This window comes from Nicotiana attenuata, chromosome 7, assembly GCF_001879085.1.
Source record: "Nicotiana attenuata strain UT chromosome 7, NIATTr2, whole genome shotgun sequence".
Taxonomy (NCBI): domain Eukaryota; kingdom Viridiplantae; phylum Streptophyta; class Magnoliopsida; order Solanales; family Solanaceae; genus Nicotiana; species Nicotiana attenuata.
The window spans coordinates 11,981,378-11,986,309 of record NC_031995.1 but is presented as its reverse complement, the minus strand read 5'-3'; positions in this window follow the sequence as shown (position 1 = coordinate 11,986,309).

Genomic DNA, 4,932 nt, shown 5'->3' with positions numbered 1-4,932 from the left:
CCTTGTTCAAAGCTCTTAAGAACGTCAACAATGGAGGAAAAATATGAAAGGGTCGCGGATGAAATATTATTTTAGAACCCTTCTGTCGCCCAGTCCAGTTTTCGCTTCTGCGGTCCCGCTTTTGCTTATGCGGGACCGCTTCTGCGGCCACATTTCCGCTTTTGCAATCTTCACTTAGAAACCCGGACTTCGCTTATGCGACGCGAAGTCCGCTTCTGCGGTTCCCTCAAAACCGCTTCTGCGGTACAGTGTCCGCTTATGCGGACCCGCTGGTGCGAGCCACCTTCCGCTTCTGCGGAATTTCCCTAGCCGGCCAACGACCGCTTCTGCGACCACGTACCCGCTTCTGCGGTACCGCTTCTGCGGTCCATTTCCGCAGAAGCGGAGACACCAGATGACAGCAAAAATCTGACCTGCAATACACCTCAAAACTCTCGTTTAACCACCCGTATTCACCCCGAGGCCCTCGGGACCTCAACCAAATGCACAGATATGTTCTATTACTTCATTCAAACTTGCTCGTAACATAAAAACACTATCATAAACACCAAAATCATCGAATTACCACGGATTCAAGCCTAAGTTAAACTAAAACTTCCGAAACTTGCATTTGATCTAAAACCCGACCTAAACACCTCCGAATGATCTGAAACTTTGCACGCATATCAAAAATCACCTAACGGAGCTACTGCAACTCTCAGAATTCCATTTCGACCCTCGGATCTAAATGTCACCTACCATCCGGAATTCGCCAAAATCCAACCTTAGCCAATTCAAGCCTAATTCTACACCGGACCTCCAAATTCAATTCCGATTGCGCTCCTAAGTCACAAATCATCTCCCGAAACTGGTCGAATCATCGGAAATCCATTCCGAGCCTTCTAACTCATAAGTCAACATTCGGTTGACTTTTCCAAACAATCCTTCTCATAAAGAGACTTATTGTCTCATTTCTAACCGAACTCTGTCCGAATTACTTCAAATTTTCTAAACACATATAATGAAACATATAGAAGCAATAAACGGGGAAACGGGGCGATAACTCCCGTAACGACGGGTCGGGTCGTTACAAGGAGCGTTGGGAGCTTACTTCAGTCCGGAGATTTCCGAGGTAGCTTGCTGGCATCCGCATGGCCCGGAGTCTCTCTTATCTCTGTCTTTCGTTTGATTTCCCTTGTATCGGATCAGACAGTACTATTTTCTTATTCATACTTTGTATTTAGCATTCAGTAGAAGTTCGTGAGTTAGTGACACCAGATCTGGGTAGAGGTGTATTTGAATTTCCGCACTTGGTTTCAGTTATTTATGTTTCGAGACTTCCGCTTTTATATTAATTGCCTCGTTCTTCTTTATACTGTTAATGATGTTGAGAGAAGTGTTAAATTAGTTGGCTTGCCTAGCTCTCATTAGTAGGCGCCATCACGATTCCCGAGGGTGGGAAATCCGGGTCGTGACAAGTATGGGGTGGGAAATTTCCTTTGATGAGTAGTAGTAGTATGTTAGTACCTAATAGTAGTGTAACTTCTTATTTTTAGATTCTAATTCTAGCTACTTGATTTTAATTACTTAGTTAATAGAATGAGTAATGTAGTATGGTAGAATTAGTTTAGTAGTTTAATTCAGAAAAAAAAAGTTTGGACTTTCCCTGACGATGGATCTCTGGGACAGCTTTCTTGAGGGATTAAGGTCCAATGAAAAATTTCAAAAATATTTTTATTTTTAGTTGTTCGTAGGTAGATAATAATCCCCCTGGTGTTTTTTTGACATCGGTTCTTTTTCAAGGAATGTAACTGAAAAGGTAAATTTTATTTTATTTTTAACATATGATTTTTTAGGAAATACGGGAAAGAGAAAAATTGAGTGTCCTGTAGGCCATTTGACTTGTTTGATGCTGGCATTTTTAAGCCATAACATGCAAATTACCCTCCTAACATGTTTTAATAAAAATTGATGCCGTGAAAGATTGAATCGCCTGTCTGTGACGCTTTCTCTCTGTTACTTGGCTCATTGTTAATGTAGTGCTTTATTGCTTAATACTTCTTGACTTTGTGATTACTTGCCTAAACTTGAGAGTTGGAATGGAACCGTACAGGTTGGGGTCATGTGCATTGTGTGTTGTGAGATGTTGATTACATTCTGTGTTATCATGTTTTTGTCTAAAACTTGCCCGGTGTGTTAGTCGAAGCAAAATAAGTAAGCTTTGTGAGCCTAGGAGATGATGTAGGCGGTTCTTTGTCCATTGAGCTATTATGCTACCATAAATAATAATTATTCTTAGATAGCCCATTTGAGCCTATAAGTTTTTTTTGGCACCCACATTATGAGCCCCACTTTGTTCTTTAAGTAAATTTTTGTTGAACATTTACCTACGAAAGCACGTAAATCGCTAAAAGAGTAAGGTGATAGTTGGGGTATCTTTTGAGTGGAACCATAGAAAAGGCCAAAAAAGAGCACGTATGTTTGAAAGATCATTAGTCGGGCATAGGGAGAGTGTTGGAGAAGGAAAAAAAAAGCAAAGAAAACAAAGAGAATATATATATATATATATATATATATATATATATATATATATATATATATATATATATATATATATATATATATATATATATATAGAAAATACACCTCCTACTCATCGTGATCCGGGCTAGTGAATGTAGAGTTGTGCTTAAAGAAAAAGGGCCAAGTTGTATATGGTTTCGTGGCATTGCTTGAATTGGTCATGAAAATTGTGTAGTGGAAAGTTAAGTGTAGTGTATTAAAGTGCTTAGGAGGGTGAGTCATTATACCCAAAATATATCCTACTCGTCCCTTGGCCTATATTAGAACCCGTAATGTCACGACCCAATTTCTATTATAGGTCGTGATGGCGTCCAACACTGTTATTAGACAAGCCAAACCTAATCAACTAGTGAGTTCTCATTCTTTTAATTAGTCATTCTAGGCATGTACTTAACTTAAATTCAAAACAATCGATAATTAATGAATTATAAGGCAACTGAATCGGGAAAGACTAAAAGGGATCATAGCAATATAAATACAACCCAAAAATAATAGTCTAATAATGTGTGTTCCAGGAACTAGTGTCACAAGTACTATTTCAACTAGTAGAATGTACAAAAAATACAACTAATCCTACTGTCTGAAATAGAATAGACAGTAAATGACAAAAAAAAAAAGACTCTGGCATGGTGCTGAACGACTCAGAAGGGGAAGCTCACCGTAAGATCTCATTAGGTATCAGGAACGCGCGCCGGACGGATAGCCAGATGCACCTGCCTCAGATCCTGTACATGTAAGTACAGAAGCGTAGTATGAGTACATAAACAATATGTACCAGTAAGTATCCAATCTAACCTCGAAGAAGTAGTGACGAGGGATTGACTTGACACTTACTAGGGTCAATAATAATATAATTCAAGCATTATGCTAAGCATGGATAGTATGAATATAATGACAATCCAAGAACAAGAAGAGATAAAATATTCTTTCCTAACAACATAACAATTTCAGTCATATCATGTGATAAGTTACATTCCCAAGCATTCAAGCAGTGTAAATCACGGAAAGTTTCACATAAATAACATGCGCACATTGTGCCGAGGTCGTACGGCCCGATCTGATACAATAATAAACTGTGCACTGCCAGAGGGTCGAATGACGCGAACCATAGATGCATCAATTTACTACCAAGGCGATCGGCCCAATCCACAAATAGCAATTTATTATCAAGTAAGCACACATTGCCCATTTATAGTCAAATAATTCATACAAGTTCTCAAGTAAGTGAGTACAACCGTCTATATTTAATTACCAATTTCTAGCATGACCTAAGTGATCTTAGTAACAAGCAAGGACGCAAGCATTTTCAAGTATAACATGATACGGGTCCTAAACTACCCGGACAATTAGCATAATAGTAGTTACGTACGAACTCTCGTCACCACGTACATACGTAGCCCCCACAGATAGTCACATACATTTATTTAATTCACCTATGGGGTTAATTCCTTCTTACAAGGTTAGAAAGGAGACATACCTCGTCCCAAAGCTTACTTCAAATTCAAGAATGCGCTCAAACCCTTAAATCGGAGCCCAACGATCCAAAACTACTTAAATGGAGTAAGAACTAGTCAATATATGCTCAAAAGTTCATATTCTAACTATTGAACTAATTTTCCAACCCTAAATGCAAGGTTCCTAAAATTTACCCCTGGGCCCACGTGCCCGGATTTTGGAAATTTTTGAAGAAAGTTGTTACCCATAACTAAAGGATCAAGAATATATGATTTCTACTATATTCCATAACAAATTTAGGGGTTAAATCTTGTTTTTATCAAAACCCTAGGTTTTACTCTAAACTCATGATTTTCACTAATTTACATGTTATAATCTACGCATAAACTATGTAACATTAGGTAGAAATAACTTACCTCACAATGCTAGGCTGAAATCTTCCCTTTTAAAGCTCCCAAATCCCCCAAGAAATGAATGAAATGTGACAAAAATGACACACTTCCGTATTAAATGAAGGCAGTGCCTTCAATGATTTCTGCACCTGCGATTAGGGGACCGCATCTGTGGTCTCGCTTCTGCGAGGGATCGTCCGCTTCTGCGGAACTATGCCGGGCTAGCCGGGGCCGCATCTACGGTCTGGGGATCGCTTCTGCGGTTCCGCTTCTGCGGAAGAGAAACTGCATCTGCGGAACCTGGGCTCCTCCCATTAGGCCGCATCTGCGATTGGTAAGCCTCTTCTGTGGTCTCGCACCTGCGGCTGGCCAACCGCAAGTGCGGTTATGACAGAACTGGAGCTTCAGCTCCTTCTCAAATTTCCAACTTAGCTCGAGCCTCATCCGATTGACGCTCAGGCCCCCCGAGGCCCCGCCCGAACATACCGACAAGTTTGGAATCATAAAACGGACTCGCTCGATC